The sequence below is a fragment of the Choloepus didactylus genome, chromosome 3, assembly GCF_015220235.1.
Source record: "Choloepus didactylus isolate mChoDid1 chromosome 3, mChoDid1.pri, whole genome shotgun sequence".
Lineage (NCBI taxonomy): Eukaryota > Metazoa > Chordata > Mammalia > Pilosa > Megalonychidae > Choloepus > Choloepus didactylus.
Window position 1 is genome coordinate 101,452,392 of NC_051309.1, and position 25,153 is coordinate 101,477,544.

Sequence of the window (25,153 nt, forward strand, 5' to 3'; positions counted from 1 at the left end):
TAAAATTTTAATTGGTTTTCCATATTTAATTTGCATTTTTCTCTTTAAAGTTAGCTTTCTTAGTAGTTTAATTTACATAGCCTAATTTTGAATGACAAGTTGGAAATCTTGCTTCTGTAGTGAACATATTCTGATTTTTAGTATTCTTGGTTTTTCTCCCAGGTTTAATGCTAAATTCTTGTTTTATTCTATTATCTTATTTTAATTGATTTCCTTCTTTAATTTAGTCCAGCAGTTTTCAATGTTTTTGGTCACAGGACCCCTTTATACCCTGAAAAAGTTCGAAATTCTGAGAGGCTGAGCTGTTTGTGTATAACCTGATCAGTCTCTGGAACTTCGGGTATCTGTGTGACATCTGAGACTCAGAGCCAGAGTTCAACAGCTATGAATGTCAGCATTACCCCGTACAGCAAATGTTATAAAAGCTGGAAAAGAGATCATACTTCAATTTGAGATATTAACAAAATGGACTTGGTTGGGACTAAGGTAAATCAGACTAAAGGGTAAAGGATGTGTTTTAAAACTTCAACTTCTATGTGAGACCAAAGGAAAAGATGTTTATTTGTTGCAGAATCTATATTTCCTTGTATGGTCAGTTTATTCAGACACCATTGATTACATGGAACCTTAAATAGGGGGTGAAATCTGGTTGGTTTGTACAGGTTAGTGTGAGGCACGAATATATCCCAGACTAATTTGGGCAGAGAATAAAACATATTTGCAAAGCCTCCTAGAGGGACTGGGGGAAAATGTGGAAATATTAAACTTCCCCACCTGGGAAATTCCTGATATTCTTGCAATCATTGGGGACTACCAGTTTAGTAGGCTGAGCCCTCGATCTCAGAGCTTGTCCTTCTGAAGCTTGTTACTGCAAAGGAGAGGCTAAGCCTATTTATACTTGTGCCTGAGTCACCCCCAGAGAATCTCTTTGGTTGCTCGAATGTGGCCTCTCTCTCTAAGCCAACTCTGCAAGTAAACTCACTGTCCTTCCCCCTACTTGGGACATGACATCCTATGATGCCTGGAGCAGGCATCATAGGATTGAGAAAGTCTTCTTGACCAAAAGGGGAAAGAGAAATGAAACAAAATAAAGTTTCAATGGCTAAGAGATTTCAAATGGAGTCAAGGGGTCATTCTGGAGGTTATTCTTACACATTATATAGATATCCCTTTTCAGTTTTTAGTGCATTAGAATAGCTAGAAGGAAATACGTGAAACTGATGTAACCCAGTATCCTTGATTCTTGAAGATGATAATATAACTATATAGCTTACTCAATGTGACCATGTCATTGTGAAAACCTTGTGGCTCACACTCCCTTTATCCAGTATATGGAAAGATGAGTAGAAAAATGGAGACAAAAAGTAAATGAATAATAGGGGGGAAAGAGGGGTATGAGATGTTTGGCGTATTGTTTTTTATTTATTTTTACTTTACTTTTACTTTATTTTTACTTTTACTTTTATTTTTATTCTTATTTTTATTTTTTGGAACAATGAAAGTGTTCAAATATTGTAGTGATGAATGCACAACTATATGATGATACTGTGAACAACTGATCATACACTTTGGATGATTGTATGGTATGTGAATATATCTCAATAAAATTGAAGTAAAGATTGATGATCCCAAAGAGCTTTTGTTTAAGTGGATTGTATCTATCCATATTTACCATATTAGAAATTAAAACTGAGAAATATTTAAAATATTTATTCTTTCATTTAGAAATAACAATGATAAACCTTTTGTATACTAGCATAATAAAGTATTTTAGTAAAAATTAGTTAATTTCCAAATCAAGAAGAGTAGCATTGTTTAACCTGTTTTGAAAATCCTTTAACAGAAGACAGCTGTTTCAAACCATGTTAAAGATCAAGCAAAACGAGGAGTAAGTTTTCACCACTGAATTTAGCACTCCTGGGTCACACTGGTGATTCCTTACTACTTCTCTCTCCTAAGAAATTAGATTTTCAGTTACATATATCTAAAACATAGGAAGTGTTCTAATTAGCACCATTATGCAAAAATAAACTTAATCTCATGTAGTCTGCCCTCACTTCCATCTTAACTCTCACAGAAACACTAAATCAGAAATAAAAAATAAGCCATGTAATTACCAAACATCCAGATGGCCTTCCACTTCTTAACATGTTAATCCTACTTCTTTGCAATTCTTAATGAAGTTATTCTTAAAATCTTAGTTCCTTTTCTCCTGCTTATAATTAGGTATAACTACCTATAACTTATATATAGTATAAAGTCTGTCCTCCATTGAGAAGATAAATAGACTTTCAGTTTAAGACTCTTATAATACAAACTTATGAATGATTTTTTATAGTTCATCATAAAACATAGAAGTTACACAATAGAAGTTACATTACGCACCTGTTTGTTGAAGTGCTTATATTTATAAATTTTGTTAAGTACTGAATTGATATATTTATTAAAGAAAAGAATACTTAAACCCAGTTGTTACCATGAATACATTTTCAAGAAAAACTTTTCAATAATTTATTCATAAAACATTCAATTTACCAATAAATTATCAAAAATATAAAGCTCATCAAGATTATCACACAAACAATATCATTCTGTGTAATTATATTAAATTTAAAATTATGATAAAATTATTTTAGTCCCTATATATTTACATAAAAAGATGTGCACAATATATTGTTGAGCAAATAAAACCAGGTTACACAACAGAATGACTAGTATTATACCATTTGGGTTCTTTTTAGAAACCTACATATATTATATGGGAAGAAATTGGAGAATATATGCAAATTATTTACTTTATTTATAGCCTTAGTAAGGAATTAGGGGGAAGGGGTTGTGAAATTTTTACTTCCTTTTATACATTTCTGTATTGTTTGGGTTTTGCCACCAGTGTATACTATTTTTTATATCTTAAAAATAAATTTGTCAGAAATAAGGTTCCTACTTTTGCTTTGGCAAAATATTAACATTATTATGTACAAACCTATGAAGTACAGTATACATAATTTTAATATATTAGGTAATATATTATTGTCTGGATAAGAAGAAAATATTTTTCTTAAAATTAGAATATTTCAGGATTTCAGGACCTTCATTCTCTGGATTTTTACAAGATCACAGTGGCATAGGTGCAAAGTCACAGGACAATGAATTAAGAATAAACTGATCACAATACACATCCTGCAAGTTTCTCTTCATATGAAATCTTATTATGAAATAATACTTGTGGTTCTTTGTAAATTGAAATAAAAAAATCTAGTTGCAGTAACAAGTTTTTTAGTCAATTAATTGTAATTTCCAGGTTTCTTATTAGTTGGTTTCAAGTAAACAAAGATTTTGTTATGCTGCTTTTAGTTCTGTATGTTCAGTTTTCAATACGCCTGCAGGACAGACAAAGAGAAAAGAGAGTTTATGCCTATTGCCAATTTGTTCTAAAAAAAGGGAAACCAATTGTCACAAATATACATAAAGTACCTCAAATCACCAATGGCTTTCACCAGACATCCAAATAAGTTTATTATGTATTAACTTAGTTCTTTTTTTAAAAAAAACAACTCTCACTTTTACTGTCCAAATAAGATATTGTTTCTTTAACTTTTTTGGTTTCCCTTGAAAAAAATGTTGTATAAAAAGCAAGATGAACTGGCTGGCAGATCATGTTAACCAGGACAAAGCAGCATCTCACAAAAGACCTTTAACCTGCACAGAGTCAACCTGCATCCATTCACCTGAGAGAAGAGGGAGCCAAAGTGTCTGATACGAGAAATCTAGCAGGCAACAGGAACCCAGCACAATTAGAAATAAGCAGAAAGAAAGCATGCAAAAGGCTGTCACTGACCATCTTTCCAAAGAAGTACTTCAAACTCCAATCAAGACAGCTTTGTCTTGAAAACTGGGAGTGACTCTGAGGGTGGCTTACGGGACTATTACTAATCCTCTAATTCGCAATAGCTGACCTCTGTGTACTAGCCTTTCACACTACAGGACTCAGGCTCGGCCATAGTAAAATTTGCTTATTGTGTTTCAGGCTAATTCAAGTAAGTTTGCAGTAACTATTTTACTGAAATTCTAGCTCACCAAAAGCAGCAAAGAAGTCAAAATATGCCATTTTCCTTACTGTCTGAGCAGGGTCCAAGGCCAATTCTAGATTTGTCACAGTGCTCAGTACCTTGATTATGCTCCACAAAGCCCAAGAATGAACATCTTTTAAATCACTTCACATAAGTAATATTGTTCACATCAGCAGATTTCATTCAAAAGAAGCAAGGCACTTCTTTTCATTTTTCCTTCATATTTAAATCAGTAAATATTTACCAAATGCCTATGATGTACAGGGAATTCTGCTTACTGCTGAATTCAGGTTTGGTAGGAACTATTTATAGTTTTTCATTGTACCTTTCAAATACTTTTATCACAGATATTCTTGTCAGTTAACCATACCCTAGATTATTTTTTTCAAAATATTATTTATCTTGCAAATCGTTCCTTACATAACAAGAAAATAGACTCTTTTTAAAAGTGATCTAATGAAAACCTGAGAGTGATATCTTTATCTTTTCCCTGGGGGAAAAAAAGGCCAATTTTTTCCTTTTATGAGGAAGATGTTCTCTTTCCATTCTGGAGATATTCATTTTCTAATACCATGTTCTAGTTGCTGAAATTCTGACTTTAAATATTTGACCACATCAAAGCCACAACTAAATTTACTAAATGGCACCCTGATGACTATTTCCTTCTCAGAGATGGCCAGTCAGAGTTTCATCAGGTAAATAGCTAGAAAAGCACAAATTGCTTTAGTTTTTTAAATCAGGAAGTGATTCAATATATAGAATTAGAGAAAATCTGTGGAAGGGTTAGAGGAATAAGGGTCAGAGGAATCAGGGTCAGAGAAGACCTCCACAAGCCCTCAGGTTTGCTGCCAGCTTTCAGATACTTGGAAAGTTGTAGGCACTGTCTGAATCTGATCACAGCTGCCTCTAGCCTTGAGTCAGGCAATTCTTAGAAAAATGACTCAGGCTGCTGCAAATCACTCATCTGCAGAAGGAAGCTGCCATCTGCTTGCTGCCACCAAAGGAGGAAAAACACGGCTTTTACTTTTATTCCATCCTGCAGATGTGACATGAGTGCATCTCCCTGGGGACTCTAACCCAGAGTCTGGCTGGTAGGGATTCTGGGAAAAATAGTTCCCAAGCATCCTGCCACCACCGAACAAAGCAGAACATAGAAAGAGGATAACGTAGCTAAATTGCCAAGAGGTAATCTATAGGTAGGAGGTAGGACTGAAGCAAATTTTTCCCCAGTTGTATTGGTCAAAGAGGTTTAAGCTATGGTGTAACTTTTAGTGATACTCATCTTACAATTACTGAGATGGATGACAGTTATAATCAGCTCTCAGTTATCTATTTAGGGATTTTGTTCTTGAGCCTCTCACTTTTATTTCCTTGACCACTTGGATAAGATGTTTAAATTTCCATGATATAACAGATAGATCCATAGATTAAAATTAGATTTTTAATGTATGTTACCTGTGGATTTCATTGCTCAAGATTTGCCCCATCTACCCACAAATAAGAGCTAACCAAAATTGCCAGTCTTTATTCTTTATGATGTCTTTCCCTTCACAGGTATTTATCTTCTTCCACAAATGGGGAGGACAGTCATGTAGAGATGGCTTAAATTAAAAATCCCAGAGGAAAATGCAGTAAAATAATGAACACCAATTGTGAGCCAAGTATATGGCCTGTACCATACTAGTAGCTTTACTTTATTTCATTCAAACCTCACATCATCCCTGTTGTTTTTGCTTCCTTAGAAAGGAGAACCCCAAACTATTCAAGCTGGGATAAAAAGACAAAAATCAAATAATAAAGAGAGTAAAGAATTATTAGATTAGAAACTCAGATTCATAAAAATATCCCAAGTGATCATAAATTGTGTCTGAGCTTCTGGGCACCTAGAGCAGAACTTTACAACATGCACGCAGGACACATTCTAGGCTGTGTTAGGAAAAGTCCAGGGTGGCAAGGGCAGGGAGGGAACTTTCTCATTTTCTATTAATAAAGAATATAATGTTTTACAGAGCATGCATGTTAAATGAGAGCAAAGAGCTTACCTAAAAAGGGAAAGACATGAATTAGGGATTAAGAACCTCCAGGATTCTTGTTCTTATATTGTCCCTTGTGACCAAGGTCAAATTGATTCAATTAAATTTAATTCCACAAACATACATTGAGAATGTACTAGGTGCAAGGCATTGTGCTGGAAGGTGCTGTATGGGATGCAAAGATGGTCCCTGCTCTCCAAGTATTCACCAACTATTGGGGAGAAAGATGAATCAATATAACACCAAGGCAAATTGTACACAACTAACAACAGGCAGAAGAAAAATTAGAGCAGGAAAGATTCCTACCAGTTGATGAGTGACTGAAAAATGTCATAGGGAGGAAATGCTCTTTGAGGTGTAAAGACTCTGACAGATGGAAATGGAGTGAGGATCATACCAAGTCAAGTGGCCAGAGTGAGCAAAGCTAAGAGGTTAAGAACTTGCTAGAATTAGACTACAAACAGGTACCACAAACTCAAATGCCTTCGGAGCCTGGCAGTAACGGAAACGAATGAAGCAGACAATGTAGGAATTGTGGTCAACAGAAGAATGCACGAACCGTCTAAAAAGGTATTTCCATGTGGGAATGCTGACCCAGTATTATCAAAGCTTTCAATTGTTCAATAGAAGGTAAAATTCCAATTTTTAAATGTTAGCACCAAATTAAAAAAACAACAACAAAGCATTGTGTAGACCAAATAAAGCATTGTGTAGACCAAATAAAACTCATCATTGATAGCCCAGACATGGCCCAACAGTCATCATTTTGCAACTTCTGGGTCAGATGTCCTCTGAGATCCCATCCAACTAAGAAGTTCTGGCTTCAATCATGAACTCCATTTTCATTGAATAGATGAAAATATATTCATCTTTTAAAATTGTGACTATTAAGCAATGCACCAGAAATTTTCTTCCTATAAATTTTGCATCTTTGATTCTCTTCGTAAATTGTTATGACGAGCTCTTAAGATGACTTTCATTCACAGGAGACCTATAGTGAAGAGAAGAAATGGCAAGAAGGAGAAAATGGGAAGAAGATAATTAGAAATGCAAATACTATAGACATTTACCATTGTAACTAACATTTATCAATACCTGAAGATTGAAGACTGTAGATTTTATTTATTTTATTAACTGGAGAGAGAATCATGAAAATATTTCATAATAAGGGGAATGTTGACTTTTGTGGAACAATAACTATTAGCTACCATACGAAGAATAATACGCCCAGTTTATGTGGTTATTTAAAATCCAGTCTACTGTAATATATAAAATATCCCCTATACATTTATGGATATTCTTTGTGCTCAAGTTTTTTTTATCAATTAATTATTACTTAAAAGCTGTGTGATTATATCCTTTAACATAACAAGAAAGAAGATAATAACAGAGCCAACATGCCAATGCGCAAAATGAATGCCTAGAAAGTGGTCTTAGCACTGCCTTGCTTAACAAGCAGTTTTTAACTATTTTCAACCATCCATTGAACACTGCTCCAGTGAATAAATACTGGATCTTTTATTTTTTGAACAGAAATTTAACAAAAGAAGCAAATTATAACTTAAGCCAGTACCTAAAGAAAGTTTCCATTTTCAATTGAACAGACCAATGTTAATATTGAATTACATATGTTAATACTTCTGATCATATAGGTCTTAATATGTATGATCTACCTTCCGGGAAATCACATGTATCTGAGTTTCAAGGTAAGCGTGGGCTCTTTGGGAGGATCTCTTTTAATAATGTCTTTATATTCTCTAATTTGAAACTAGAAACTTGGACTTCAGCTTTCCCCAGTAGTGGTGCTTTTTCAGTAACATAGTAGAGAACCTAATAGAACATAATGAAAAAAGATAAACAATAAAATCAATGATTTCAGAAAAAGAAAAAACCCACCTGAGAACGTTCTCTTTGCTTAGAAGTTACCACTCCACAGAATAAGCACTATAGACTGTATGTAAGCATACATACTTTCAGCTTCAGAACAAAGAATAAAAATCTAAAAAGGTAAAAATGAAAATGTGTACTGCTCTGTTGCGATGTAGCTGAGAGTTATAAAGGCCCTGTGAACAATATTGAGTTTGTGGTGGCACAATCATATCACAAAAGATTTACCTTCACTCTGCAAACTCAATATAGGGCAATAACAGTCTATTACAAGCAAAGCAATACAACATCAAAGGAATGTTTAAAAGAACTAGACAGAACCTTTAAATCAACACAATTGAGTTATCCTCCCCCAAAGGAAGCACCATGGGAGAGCTCATAGCAGGGTTTTTCAAGAGGTGTTACCAATTTACCATAAGTTATATTTAATACACTTTTAAAATGTAGTTTGTAATCTCTCTCCACTTTTTAGAACACAGAGCAATAAATTAAAAGAGAAACAGTCCCAGAGGGCAAGAGACAGAGGGAAATGACAGTAGTTTTGTTCTTTGGAGGTTAACACTTCAAATAATTCTTCCATAACTGGGAAGACTTTATTGGATCTTTCCTTTCCCAATTTCAATAAGAATCTTCGAATAAGAACTGAGTAGTAGCAGTAAAAATATTAAACTAATCAATATTGAAATTCTGTTAAAATTAGCGATGCTCATGATAAAATTTTAGAAGACGGTAATTTTCTTTAGCACCTCCAAAAGAAAAGTAAGACATTTTATTCTGCTTTCTTATGATGAAAATGAACATTTGAGAGGATGACTTTCTTATACAGGCTGGGTCAGAAATGGTAGTAGAATTTACTGTGGAATACTATTGTTCATCATTAGCCATTCTTAGACATTTTCTTACCATTTTACTATTTTTCCCATACATTACTATTTTTAATTTACATAATTGTGTGTTTAGTTTAATTAAATATTGAGACATGATATTACTTTTCTACATAAAAATAATTAGATATAAAAACATATAGCATTTCTATATTTATAGCAGTGGTTTTGTTACTAATTTTAGTCTAAATTCATGCATTAGTATTTCCATTGAAGACAAATGAATTATTGAGGATTACCAAAACTTTTCATCATCTATTAATGTCTAATATTTGCACACATAAAATAAAATGATAAGTGTCTATATGATACTAGAAGAAATGCACCTCCAATTCTTTCAAAAGTTGTACACACTTTTGCTTTTGTTTAGTATTTTTGTTTTAGCTTAGGTGTCCTGATTAAGACCAGAGACATGGATGTAAAAAGGCTTTAAACTTTAGATAAATTGTTTCTATAATAGCTTTTCAGTACATGAATTTTCTGCTTTAGTGGTGAAAACACACCCACAGCAGGTGCATGAAACTGCCTGTAACACATGGCAAATGGGGGAAGTGGTTTGCCTCTTTTGATATAGAATGGTTTTATTGGTGTCATACTGTAAGATTTTATAATAAATTAGATTGTATATGAATTATGCTTGAGTATCTGGTGTTAGAAAATATTTAATTCGTGTTTATAATTCTTTTAATTTTATAACCAGTTTCCTAAGTTTCTTTTCAGTTGACCTTTACATAATGACTATTTCATTTGAAATTGCTAATTGCCAGAAAAATTTTTTCAGATATTTGAATCATATTTGAACTGCTGTCTTTCTTTTTGGAAGCATGATCTTTTTTTTCTACCTAATTTCTTCAAGGTGATATTGTGAATTGGAAGGCAACATTCTGATTCAGACTTATTGTATTCTTGCCTGTTTCCTCAGTGATTACATACCTACTGTTGGTGAGTTTCTCTAGAAATCCATTATTTGAAACAATTGCTGTGAAGGATAGAATTTTCATTGTTAGTATTGATATGATTAGAAAAAGAACCCTGTCCTGTTACATGTGTTGGGTAGTTTATCTAGGCTTCCTTTTTATTAATTGTCATATCCAGTTCATTCAAATCATGACTGGGAATTCTAATTTATCTCCCTCTCCATCAACCTACATTAATTTGATCACTAAAATCCAGTGTCCAACAATAAGCTTCAGGTCTTATTCAGTACTAGTCTCACAAAAACAAAACAACCATACTGGTGTTTGTTCACTGCCTGCTGTCAGCACAGTCATTAAAAGAATAGATACTCTTGAGTCAAACTTTGGTTTGAATTTCTGATCAGCTAGTTAATAGTTGTATGACTGTGCCTCATTTTTCTTCCATAAAACACAGACAATATTTATAGGATTGTTGTGAGGATTAAATTAGATAATGCAGATAAAATGCCCTGCACAATGGTATATAGCGAATACTCAAGAAATGTAGCTATTCTTATTGGAAAAAAATGTGTTCGGAAATTCTCTGATGCCTTCCAATCAGTGTCATGAACATTACAATGCTTTACCCAACAAAAGTACCTGCTGGCTGCGATAAAATAAGAATGTTGACTCTTGTGCAGAGATTATAGAACCAACACCTGTTGCTTAACAGTAGTGGGACTCATACCAAATATCAATGAATGAGTAACCACCTTTAACAGCTATCACAGTTATAAGGCAGTTGGTTCTATAGTCTAGACCTGTTTAAGAATTGCATCAAATCACCTGCTAACTGTAATAGCAATTTAGGGGAGTGATATAAAATTTTAATGTCAGTGATTATCTGTTATGATATTACATCATGTATATATATTGTTCTCCAAGTTCCTGCTTGATGGACATTTTAGCCATGATATTTGGGAGTGTTTCAACATCAGAGTTCAAGCACCATCATCAATTTTGATTATTTAACTCTTGACCTGTAATGAAACTGCAATTAAGTGGAATCTAATTCATCAGTACTTTTAATTAAGGTGCAAGGGAGAATATATTTTTGACAGAAAAAAACAATTCAGAGCCAAAATGGTTTATCAGAAATTAAAATAAATAAATAGATCATGCTCTTTCAACAATAAAGCTTGAAACAAAAATGTACAATCAATAACTTATTAAGGTTTCATTAATTTTCTGTCAACATTTAATAGTAATTGAACTGCTTTAATTTTGAGTTTTATTAGGGAATGTTGCTGCTCCTGAACTACTGTGCCCCTTATTGTCCTCAACCACTTCTTATAAAGTCACAGAAGTGAACCATACTTTCGCTGTTTCCAGGTGGACTAGCATAACTTCTCAGAGGATGATCTTCCAGCCTAAAACAATTATGATCCTATGAGTGAAACAGAGATAGCTGAACATTAACACTTTCTTCATACATATATAATTCCTTTAACATATATTTATTTCTTTCATTTGTGATTACATGCATTTATAGGCATACCTCATTTGATTGTTCTTTGCTTTATTGCACTTCACAGATTTTGTGTTTTTTACAAATTGAAGGTTTGTGGTAACCCTGCATCAAGCAAGTCTTGTGGTAACCCTGCATCAAGCAAGTCTATCAGAGCTATTTTCCAACAGCATGCGTTCACTTTGTGTCTCTGTGTCACATTTTGATAATTCTTTCAAAATTCTAAGCTATAATTATTATTGTATCTGTTATGAGGCTCTGGGAACTGGGATATTTGATGTTACTACTGTAATTGTTTTGGGGTGCCACACACCATGCACATACAATACAGTGGAGTTAAGTGATAAAGGTTTTGTGTGTGCTGACTGCTCCACAGACCAACCATTCCCCCATCTCTCTCCCTCTCCTTGGGCCTCCCTATTCCCTGAAATACAAAAACACTGAAATTAGACCAATTAATAACCCTACAATGGACTCTAAGTGTTCAAGTGAAAGGAAAAGTCATTTGTCTCTCACTTTAAATCAAAAGCTAGAAGTGATTAAGTTTAGTGAGGAAGGAACTTAGAAAGCTGAGGTAAGCCAAAAGATAAGCCTCCTGTGCCAGTTAGCCAAGTTGCTAATACACAGGAAAAAAATTATTGAAGGAAATTAAAAGTGCTACTCCAGTGAACAAACAAATGTTAAAAAAGTGAAACAGCCTTATTGTTGATGTGGAGAAAGCTGTAGTGGTCTGGTTAGGAGATCAAACCAGCCACATTCCCTTAAGCCAAAACCTAATCCAGAGCAAAGCCCTAACTCTGTTGAATTCTACGAGGGCTGAGAGAGGTGAGGAAGCTGCTGAAGAAAACATCGAAGCTAGCAGAGATTGGTTCATGAGGTTTGTGCCGGTTTGAGTGTATTGTGTCCCCCAAATGCCATTATCTTTGTGGTCTTGTGTGGGGCAGAAGTTTTGGTGCTGGTTGGATTTGCTTGGAATGTGCCCCACCCAGCTGTGGGAGATGATTCTGATGAGATGTTCCCATGGAGGCGTGGCCCCACCCATTTGGGGAGGGACTTAATTGGTGGAGCTATATAAATGAGCTGACTGGGGTGGGGGGAGAAAACTGAGTGCAGCTGGGAGTGATGTTTTGAAGAGAAGCAAGCTTGCTAGAAAGGAACGTCCTGGGAGAAAGCCATTTTGAGGCCGGAGCTTTGGAGCAGATGCCAGCTGCCTTCCTAGCTAACAGAGGTTTTCCGGAGGCCATTGGCCATCCTCCGGTGAGGGTACCCGATTGCTGATGTGTTACCTTGGACACTTTGTGGCCTTAAGACTGTAATTGTGTAGTGAAATAAACCCCTGTTTTATAAAAGCCTATTCATCTCTGGTGTTTTGCATTCTGCAGCATTAGCAAACTAAGACAAGGTTTAAGGAAATAAGCCCTATCCACAGCAAAAAAGTGCAAGGTGAAGTAGCAAGTTATACAGAAGATCTAGCTAAGATAATTGATGAAGGTGACTGCACTAAATAACAGATTTTCAACGCAGATGAAACAACCATCCATTGGAAGAGGATGCCATCTATGACTATCATAGCTAGAGAGGAGAAGTCAATGCCTGGACTCATAATTGAAAGGACAAGCTGACTCTCTCATTAGGGGCTAATGCAGCTGGTGACTTCAAGTTGAAGCCTATGCTCATTTACCATTCTGAAAATCCTAGGGTCCTTAAGAATGATGCTGAATCTACTCTACCTGTGCTCTATAGATAGAACAACAAAGCATAGATGACAGCATATCAGCTTACAACATGGTTTCCTGAATATTTTAAGCACAACGTTGACACCTACCACTCAGGAAAAAAAGATTCCTTTCAAAATATTACCACTCATTGACAATGCACCTGGTCATCCAAGAGCTCTGATGGGCTCATGTTGTTTTCATGCTCGATAACAAAATAACCATTCTGCAGCCCATGGATCCAGGAGTAATTTCAACTTTTAATCCTTATTAAGAACTACTCTTCATAAGGCTATAGCTGAGATAGATAGTGATTCCTCAGATGGATCTGGGCAAAGTAAGTTGAAAACCTTCCGGAAAGGATTCACCATTCTAGATGCCATTAAGAACAACTGAGATTTATGGGAAGAGGTAAAAATATCACCATTAACAGGAGTTTGGAAGAAGTTGATTCCAGCCCTCATGGATGACTTTGAGGTGTTTGAGATTTTGGTGGAGGAAGTAACTGCAAATGTGGTGGAATAAGCAAGAGAACTAGAATTAGAAATGGAGCCTGAATATGTGAATGAATTGCTGCAATCTCATGAGAAAATGTGAACAGATGAGGAGTTGCTTCTTATGGATGAGCAAAGAAAGTGGTTTCCTGAGGTGGAATACACTCCTGGTGAAGATGCTGTGAACACTGTTGAAATAACAACAAAGGATTTAGGATATTATATGAACTTAGTTGATAAAGCAGCTGTAGGATTTGAGAGGATTGACTCCAGTTTTGAAAAATGTTCTACTGTGGGTAAAATGTCATCAAACTACATCACGTGCTACAGAGAAACCTTTCATGGAGGAAGAGTCAATCAATGCAGCAAACTTCATTGCTGTCTCATTTTAAGAAATTGTCACAGCCACCCTGAACCTCCAGCAACCGACACCCTGATCAGTTAGCAGCTCTCAACATCAAGGCAAAATACCCCACCAGCAAAAAGAGCTGAAGGCTCAGATGATAGTTAGCATTTTTTAGCAATAAAGGATTTTTAAGGTATTACATTTTAAAATACATAATGCTATTGCACACTTTATAGACTACAGTTTAGTGTAAACATAACTTTCATATGCACTGAGAAACCAGAAAATTCATGTGACTCACTTTATTCCTTTGCAGCCTCCCCATGTGATTTGGGCTTCTGCAGCCCTGTGGTCTCAAGAAAGTCACATTCCTTATATGGTGGCTGATTTCAAAAACTGGCACAGCATCACTTCCACCATATCCTAATGGTCAAAGCAGTCATGGAGGCTGCTCAGATTCAAGGAGATAGAGCAATAGACATCACCTTTTGATGGGGGAGTGAAAAGGTCACTTTGCAAAAGACCAGTGCGATGAATTATATTGTTGTAGCCATATTTAGAAAATACTATCTACCACAGTTTATGGTAGCTGTGAAATATATTTAATCAGCCATAATGTGTTTGGGGGAAGCAGATCAGCATTGAAGTGAAATTTAAATTGTTGGTAAATAGAAAAACTCTTTATAGTCAAGATTGGATCAGATAAGAACCATAAATAGAAATACATCTAGGAAGAAAATTTGATGAGGATACATGTATAGTCTTGAAGTCTCTCCCAATAGATTTCAAGGGGAAAACTTGTAATTATACAGTGGAGAAATGATGTAACACATGACTGGATGATCAGAATTACCATCACTAATGAGAAGCAGATACATTTCATGTCCTTTGGGTAAGATACCATGAGAAGGCCATAATATCACCTATGTAGTAGGTAGTATGCATAACATGAATCTAATCATAAGTTAATATTTGATGACTGCCAAATGAGGAACACTCTATTTAAAAAAAAAAATGGGTAATCATATTTTTCAAAAATCTCAATACCATCAGAGACAAAGAAAGTCTGTAGAAATGTTCCAGATTTAAAAAAGTTATAAAGACTTGACCAATAAATACAATACTGGCCTTAGACTAGATCCTCAACTGGAGGGGGAAAATGCATTGGGTCAGTTATCAAAATTGAAATAATATGGATAGATGAAGGTATTCTATCAATGTTAAATTTACTGTGGTTGTTAACTAAACTACAATTACATAATAGAATGTCTCTATGCTTAAGAAATACCCACTGACATATTTAGGGATAAAGGGCCATGATATATATAACTTGCCCTAAAATGGTTCCAAATGCATGTTTGCGAGTATATGCACATGCACCAGAAAGGGAGAGAAAGAGAAAGTGACCAATGATAAAACAAATGGGGTAAAATGATAAGTGAATCTGGGTAAAGAGTTTAAGGATGTTCTTTAAACTATTCTTATTCCTGTAACTTTTCTAAAATTTTGAAGTTATTTCTAAATAAAAAAAATTAATTAAAAACCTCTCTCTATATAGGTATGTATAGATTTATATCCCTGCCAAAGTAGCATATACAAGAAGAAAAACAATCCTATTTCCCACTGGCAAACTTACTCCAGCATGTAATGGAGTATGTCCAAAGCCATTATGTGGCAAACTAGGAATTATTGTGTACCCACATTTCAGGTGAATTTGATTCCAATTAATGTAGTAGGCAGTCTTGGTAGTTAACTAAACTGCCTTCAAATCAAAGCAATGTAGTACAGGTCATGGGATTGGGTTAACTGTAAAAAGCCTCGTTCTTAAGTCCCCAGGTGATACCTGACACACTCAAGCACTGACTCTGCAGGTTCAGGTACAGAAGATAAGCAAAAAGTCACACAGTGGTTCCTTTGCATTTGGCCCAGTGGACAAGTTTAAAAGGACAAACAGGCTGCACTGCATAGAAGGTGAAATGCTTCAATGTCAGAGCGGCATTGTTAGAATCTCCCTGTATGCACAGCAACTATCATGTGTTCCAAGAAGAATAGAGTACAGTTCATGAAGGGAAATGAGAGTAAAGGACCGTATCCTGTTTTACCATTCCCAGAAGACTTGGAAAAAATCTTTCAACAATTCAAATGTTGCTGACTTTATTGACCCATGCATTGTGTCCGTCTCAAAACCAAGGGAAAATATACAAAATGTTTACATATTTCTCATCTGGGGACACAACAAAGAAGCCAATCAGCATTAGTCTTCATTCACAAAGCTGGTGTCTACCCGCTAATAAATTTCAGTGCATCATTAAGAGCTGTAAATTTTGACTGATATTTTGCCTTATATGCTCTCAAATGCAGGCTTTTATGAAAGGCTGGCAAAAGATTTATTTCCCCTAATAAGGACAAATAAAGCAATTTTTTTTGCTCCCTGACAAGATGATTTTTCTCTGTTTTTTTCTTCCATTTTTAAAAGACATATTTCCTATGCAGATGAAGTTGTTTAGCTGAAATTATTTGTAAATTAGATTATTAAATAATAATAAATAATTTATTCTTTATGTTTTTTCTCAATAGATTGAGAATGAATCTTCAGATGAGTCTGAGACTGTTCAAAATTGGGTCTAAGGAATAGAGATAAGTTTTTAATGTTGAGAGTGGAAGTTATCATAAAAGAAAGGGGATGAATAATAAATACTAACACTCAGAGGAAGGGACAAGGACAATTTTTAGTCTCATGTTACAAAATGCTTGTTTAAGAAAAAAAGTGGGCTTTAAAGGACAAAAACTTGTATGATTCCACTTGTATGAGATAATCTAAAATAGGCAAATTGATAGAGACAGAAAAGTAGAATAGAGATTACCAGAGGTTACCGGGGAAGAGAAGGGAATGGGGAGTTATTGCCTAACGGGTAAAGCAGTTCTCTTTGGGGTGATGGGAAAGTTCTGTAAATAGTGGTGATGGTTATACATTTTGAATGTATTTAATGCTGCTTTATTGCACATAGAAATGGTTAAAATATTAAGTTTTATATTATGCATATTTTAACACACACTAAAAAGAAAAAAGTGGACTTGTTTCTTTAGCATTTTCTGTGTGTTTTTTTCTTTTTCTTTTTCTTAATGAGTGTAAAAGCAGCAGTTTGGTTAATTTAATGAAGCAGAGCTGGACAAAAAGTCATGGTCTTAAATTGTAATCCTCTATTAAAAATGTGTTGTTTTTTCCTATGTCAAGTTACTAATTCTTTAGGACTGTTTTCTCATATTTAAAATTTGTGATATGTAAAGAGTTAAATTTTTGGAAGAGATGAAAACATCTTACAGGAGTTTTTATTTAAATAAGCAATTCCTGAAAAATATGGGTTTCTGGGTCAGAGCTCCCACAGTTGCAACTGGGTTTCCTTGAGCAAGTCAGTTGGTCTCATTCAGTTCCAGTTTCATGGTTTATAAAAGGGAGATAATACCAATACCTGCATCAGAGATCTTCTGAGAAGACTAATTGAGATAACGCACAGAGTCTGACACATAGCAAGTGTTAAGTGATGTTAGATACTGTTGTTTTCATTATGTTTATATTAAGTCCACTCTGTTGGCCTTCCTTCAGTCATGGTGATGGGTTTGCTCACTCGCCTTGAAATGTCCTTTCAAGACCCCTCTTACCCTTTTGTGTCCCTCTCTTTCCCAGATGGTATTATAGACTCTGTAATGCCTTTTGTGATTATTATGTCTGGTTCTTTCTTCTTGAATAATAAGCTCCTTCAGAACTCAGATGATATCTGTTTCATCTCTGACCTAGAACAAAGTCTATCTGCACTCAACACAGCAATAGCTAATGCTTATTGGACACAGCTAGGCCTGCTGCAGGCATTCAACCTTTCTTATCTCACTTCTGCTATAACCTAACTCTATAAGGTAGGAGTATTATGGCATGACCTTAATTTTGCAGATGAGGAAACTGAGGCCCTGGGAAGTTGAAAACTTGATGAAGGTGACACAGTAAGAGCTGGAGCTGGTGATTTGAGCCTTGGCTGTCTTTTCTGAGACAGTATCCACCTTGCCATGGTGGCCCTTAGGGAATGTGCAATATATATAAACACTTTGTACAATGAATGAACATGCAACCTTTCTTATCTCACTTCTGCTATAACCTAACTCTATAAGGTAGGAGTATTATGGCATGACCTTAATTTTGCAGATGAGGAAACTGAGGCCCTGGGAAGTTGAAAACTTGATGAAGGTGACACAGTAAGAGCTGGAGCTGGTGATTTGAGCCTTGGCTGTCTTTTCTGAGACAGTATCCACCTTGCCATGGTGGCCCTTAGGGAATGTGCAATATATATAAACACTTTGTACAATGAATGAACATGCTTCCATCCTTCTTAGACAAATGATAAGTACAAGGATATACGTAATAACCAACAAATCAAGTGAAACTAGTTGAGCATATATTTACACCTTGTTCTAAGCAGAATACAACAAAAGGGTTTTTTTCCCACTAAAATTAGAGAGTAACTCTTATCCTAAGTGAGAAAACGGAGTCACAGGGGTGAAACCATCTACCTACTTTCACTCATTTGATTTAGGTTAACCATTCCCTAGTCCAGAGGTTCTCAACCTTTAGTATGCATCAAATTACATAGAGAGCTTATTAAAGCATAGATTGCTGGGCTCTACCTGAGAATTTCTGAAAACTGTATGTCTGCAGTGAGATCTGAAAATGTAATTTCTGGTAAGTTCCCAGATGATGCTGATAATGCTGGTCTGTTGAGCACAATGAGAAAAATTGTCCTAGTCCAGTGCTCAACTTAGGGCAATGAAGAACTACGTGCCTTCACAATCTCTTGGTGCATTACCTGAGTCACACAACATTTCTAAATTGGTTTTGATGCAGAATCATAGAGTCTGGGGTCACAGACACCTGATCATTTAATATAAATTTAAGAAATGGTATTTCAGCGTGATCTCTATCTATATAACATAGGCATTTTCAGTGCATCCACCAACATTTACAGAATGATTCAGGTCAATGAGGAGAAAATTCTCCCCAACATCAAGGAGAATAAAATCCGACAGGAAAATAGAAGTTTATTCCCTGGAATTACTGGATTTTGTGTGAGAAAATAGATAAAATTGCTCCATGAGCATTATACAGATTATATATTATTATGAGTAAAAAAATAATGTGGCACTAATGACAGAGTTATATTTTTGAGCGAAACATGATTATTTTGATTATTTTGCAACCCTCCCCACCCCCATCCACAATTGTGTTTCCCCTTAACCTTACCTCCATCTAGACAAATGGCCCACTCTCATTTAAATGCTCATTTAAATGCTCAAAAAGGGAGCTGGGGTCTTGATGACTGGTAAAAAAAAAAAAAAAAAAAAAAAAAAAAAGTTACTAATCTTACTGCTTCCAAAGCCCTATCCCTTAGGAAAATGCAAGATGTCTCCAAGACAAAACTCATGATGGAATTAGGGAGAGCTTTACTCCAAGATTTTAAAAAAGAAGATTCCCCCAGGGTGGGAAGATAAAACATCAGGCAGAAGTTATGAGAGTAGAGATTTGTAGGTCCTGAGAGAAGTGCACTGTGCTTTGTTCCTGGGCAGAAGTTTGTAGAGCCAGCAAAGCCCTGAAAAGACATGCTACATGGAGCAGTTAAGAAGATAGCCTACAGAGCTTCACAAATTCCTATGCTCTTATGCAGTTTAGAAGAACCAGAAAGATTTGCACACTGCAAATTGTAGTGGAAAGTGAGGAGAGCCATCTAATCTGACAGGATCCAAGATGAGGCCTAAATGAGAGAAATCTTAGGGGTTAGCCCCCTGTACATGTGAATGAGAAGACACCATATATGATACAAATGATTCAATGATCTGATGCATCCCCCTCCAGTGCCTTGGACTACGTGACCCAACCCAATTTAGACATAACCCCAGCAAGATGAATGGGAACCCCAAATTGATCAAGATTAATTTTCCACACCCTTGGAAATTAGTTTGCATAGCTGAATTTGTGGGCTGAGATTTGTGTTCAATATTAACCTAAGAGGGGAGAGCCCTGGGCCTAAATAGCTACTTACCATTTCAGAGGGGGAAAAAAAAGTTTTTGGAATTCCAGGAAATGTTACTAGGAGCCAACATATGAGAAATCATTTAGGTTCTTATAGGAAGCCACTACATAGCTTGCATTATCTGCATCAGATATAGTTTTGCTTCCTGCATGTCAAAAAGTCTTTTCTCATTTACATCAATATTTAGTTCTTAGAAAATGAAAGAGACATACTTTCATAAAGTTCTGAGTGGTGATTTAAAAGAATAGTTACTTTCTTATGTTGTTATTTCACCACTCTGCAACATTTTCTTTTATTCCTTTACAGGACGATACCAGGAAGTTATTAGCACTGCACTTGGAGAAGAATGTATCCCAAAATTGGGTATAAAATGATAAGTTTTTAACATTTCTATAATTAATAGTATTGATCCGAACGCTTCATTCAGGAACACAGTAGAGTCTTGGACAAAATAATACAGTTCATGTAATCCTTCAATTTGTAAAAGCTGTGCAATAAAATTTAATAAAAAGGGATTTGTCACAAAATGCTCATAGTATTTAGCCTCTCCTTCTGAGGTGCAAATAGTGTTCTCTAATTGTTCAGCTAATTGCCTGCTCCTTGCTTATTGGAGGACTGAAAATACAGCTCCTGCCAGTGCTTTCTGACATCCAGGTAGACATCTTGGGAACACTGATGGAACTGATAACAGGCCATTTTAGAGGCCCTAAAAGCTACTCAAGAAACTAACAAGGTCCATTATACTTTCTGTCATGCATATGATGGGAAAAAATACACCACTATAAGATCCACTCAATTGTTCTGCTGTGACAGCAGCAGGTATTGTGTGGGAGAAGGTTTTGGAAGGTGGCTCCACCTTGGTGTTTATGCTCTGCTGGCTAGTGGGAGTTTCAGGTAAGGCATCCTAACAGAGAGAGCTTTGTGATAGGCTATCAGTGACAAACAAGAATGACAACATGCAGCCCACTGGTTTGACAAGAAGGAGAAGCTCAACAAAAGGAGAATGACCTGCTTCAGTTTCTCATTTCAGTCTAACATTTATTTCCTCACACAAAGATTAGCTTGGTGTGTTGGCATCCAAATCACATTCAAACTGCACACAGAGTGACTGGAGTCAAGCTGAAGTATTGTAAGAGGATTTCTTTTCTTTTACCCCACTTTGAACTGCTTTTAGACCCACAGATGTTTGGCAGAACTGTCCAAACTAAGAAGCTGAGAAAAGAGAAACATGGGAAAATACATGCCTAGATTAATGTTTTATTTATATATATATAGTGTCTGCATGTATGTGTTAAATATTTCTATAATCTCAGTCTTTTGCTGTATACGTACATGAGGATCTAATATGCAACTTTCCCTTTTTTCTTATAAGAAGGGCTACTTTTTTCACCAAGAGCTATATAAATTCTCAATGTAATGTATATTTATTAAATGCCTTCTACTCAATATTATCCTGCGTCTTGGTGGGAGAGGCAAGATGCAAAGATGACCAATACATGATATACTGAGACCTGTAGCCAACTAATTATATGACATGATGTATTGTATCAACGCCACGTTCCCTTTCAAGGCGCATCCAGGCTTTTCCCATATTTCTTAACTCACCAATTCTACCTTCATTCCCTCTTACTTAGTATACATGACAGTACCTTTTATATGAGAAACCCAGCATAAGAAAGGCCAACTTCACCTCCTTTATTTTAAAATTGGGGAAAAGAGATAAAAAGGTATAAGAAACAGGGTGTAGGTGTCTTTTCAAACAGAACCTAATGGATATATGTAGTTCCCAGGGCTGGTCCTTAGCTTTAAAGCTCAAAAACTCAGTGCTGATGCTATTCCAACAAATGATCAGTCTTTTGTCTTCCCCTTAATTTTTTCCCAAGGCTCAGCAAGTCTCACAGCTAGATAGAATTCAAACCCATGTCTGCCTGAATATGTATGTTCTCTGGGCAGCACACTGACTCCCTGAGAAGCTGGTTCCTTCCATTACGTACAGTATAGGAAGGGGATCGGGAATCATTGTAGATGCTTATGAATTATATTAAGTATTTTGTAACTTTATTGTTAAGACATGTTCAAGCATTCCTTTCCCAAAAAAAAAGCAGTCCTTTAACCTATTAATCCACCATCCTATATCAAACCTTCCTTTCAGTACCAAATTATACTTTTTCTACAACAAAAAAATTAGCATCTACACTGTTCTAGGCCCTGTGATGAGTGCTGAGGACACAAGGATGAACAGGACACAATTCCTACCCTCAAAAAAGGATCTTACCAACTTGCATTAAAAGGGAGGTACTGTGGCAGTTTAAAACTGTATGTACCCCAGGGGTTAAAAAAAAAAAAAAGTTCTTAAACCTAATCCATTCCTGTGGGTGTGAACCCATGGTAAGTAGGATCTTTGGATGAGGTTACTTCAGTTAAGGTGTCGTCCACCTCAATCAGGATGGGTGTGAATCCCATTACTGGAGTCTTCTATAAGCAGAATGAGATTCAGACAGACAGAGAAAACCACAGGAAGAAAGGAGCCGAAATGGAAGTCAGATGAGACCAGGAGACGCTGCCATGTGCCTTGCCATGTGACAAGCTAAGGACCAAGCATCACCAGCAGTCAGCCCCAGAACACAAAGCACTGCCTTGACTATGCCTTGATTCGGACTTCCTTTTAGCCTCAAAGCGTAAGCAAATAAATTCCCATTGTTAAACCGACCATTTCATGGTACTTCCATGAGCAGCCCAGGAAACTAAAACAGATACATAAACAAACAAACAAACAAACAAACAAAAGGAATAATGTTTTATAGGTATAATAATAGAAATCTATCAGGGAACAAAACAAAGACAAAGTGAGGGAGAATTCAAGTTCTCACTGAGGCGCCAGCGAGAGCCAGGGCAGAACTCTGGGTGGGATCCCATCTGAAAAGTTTTACATGAAATACAGGACATGTTTTGAGAAAGGCAAGAAACTCAGCCAGAAACAAAGGGACTCAGACATGAAAATGTTACTTTCTTAAGTCCCAGCAAGTCCTTGTATTCTTCATGTCTCTGCTCAAATATCACCGAATCAGAGGCCTACCCAGAATACCCTAGAGGAAAGAGAACACCTCATTCCCACCCCACATCCTTTTCTACCTACCCTGCCTTTTTTTTTCTCCATAACTTTACTATCCTATATATGTATTTGTTTATTTTTTATTGTCTGCTTTCTCCCACCAGAATGTAGGCCCCTAAGAGCAGGGACTTCAGCTTTGTTCATGGCTGACCCACAGTAGACCCGCACTAAGTATCTGTTGGGTCAATGAATACACAAAACTCTACTTTTTGGTATGTGTTCTTTGGGAGGTGTCTCAGGGAGATGCCTGAGATCCTCCCTATAAGAAAAAAAAAGCACTATAAAAGGATGCGTTAACTCTTTCAGGTAAGCAGGGTACCATTCTAACCCTAATTTATAATTTTCCAACAACTTCTATTAAATCCACTCTACTTCCTCAGATTCTAATAATTGTTTTATTTCTCTAAATTATGTTGGTAAAGACAGAAAAGGAATCTCATGAGTAAGAAATGTCGGATAACATTACTGACCTCCTTGTTCTATAAATTTGACCAACACCTTTTTTTTCCCCAATACTTTTCAGGGCCTGCTGTAATAAATACCCCTTTCTACAACCTTACACAGCTGGATGCTTAGTCAAATAAGGATGTGCTGAGTTAAATAATTAAATAATTGCTCTGGAGAACAGCTGAAGACTGGCACCCCATTCCTTATTTTTATATGGCACATGTTATGATCTTCAGGATTTGAAATTTTTAAGTTATCTTTTGTTTTGTGGTTAGGCCTCAAAGCTTATGAATGGTAAACTTCCAACTTGCAATGCTGTCTTTGAGAGGTGAATGTGAGGAAGTAACATGTTCTGAGCACTACTGAGTGCTACATCCTTCAAATAGCATCCTTCCAAGATAAGGCTAAAACCCCTGGGCTGAATTCAGTGATGAAAATTATGGAGGGGAGATGATTCTGTTTTGTGGCCATCATGACTGTTTCAGTGTTTGGACAGACTAGATGACCAGTTACACCCAGAGAACACCTCCCTCAGGCAACAAGAACCGTCCAGGCTATTACTTTCCCTAGGGAGTATTTATGAAAAGCCCTAGTTTTCTTAACCCCTTGGCTTCTCTGTTCTTTGATCTTTCCTCCAATCTTTTCCTCTATCCAGACTCAGTCACCCATTCCCAATGTCACAACCCTTGACCTTTACGTCACTAATAAATATACCACAGTAAAAAAAGCTCTCATCTTTTTGACATGCATTCCTTTCACTGCTCCTCCCCTCCCACCTCCATTGCCAGCAATTATTCATCTGCATAGAAACTTCCAGGCCACTGACTGGAGAGAAGTGAAAAGCTTTCCATTCCCATCATCTCATGTCCTCATTTCTTAACTTATTCAGTCTAGATTCCAAGAATGATCATTATATTTAACTTGCTTTTAACATTTTTGTCCCTCTCCCTCTGTCCCTGCATTACACCATTTAATTAAACCCTAACCCTGGTTAAATGCCAGTGTCCATCTATTCTGTGCCTCTGCCTCAGAAGATGAATCAATAACTGTGCAGACTGATTTTTCTCTAAATTTATAAGCACTAATCTTCAATGAGCCCTCCCCAGTGCCAAGGAATCCTATTACATTTTCCCATTCTTTGAGGGAAGTTTCAGATATCCTTCTCTTCAAATTTCCAACAATCCTCTTTCCTCCACTGCTCATGAACTCAGCTCATGAACTCAGTTCATTCTTCCATGAGAAAAGAGTAGTAATCAGATGGGAACTCCCTCAACTTCCCACAACCAACTCTATTAACTTATCTGCATCTCAACTCACATTTTCTGCCTTTCCTCTTGTTACAATGAAAAAAGCTTACCCGTGCCTAAAAATGCCAACTCCTCCCCTTTCTGGATTATATCCCTTCTTGCATGTTCAAGAAATTCAAGCCCACAATTATCCTGTGACTCTCCTTGTATCGTTAGACTTTGTCTACTGAATCATTTCAATAAACATCAACATACAAACTACCCATATAAAATTTTTAAAATGACATTGACCTCATATTACTTCCCAGTTATTACCTAATTTTTCTGACCCTTTCACAACAAACCTTATCAAGAGTTGCCTATATTTACTGATCCCCTTTGTCATCTGACCTCGTATCCTCAACCCACTCCAATCAAGTT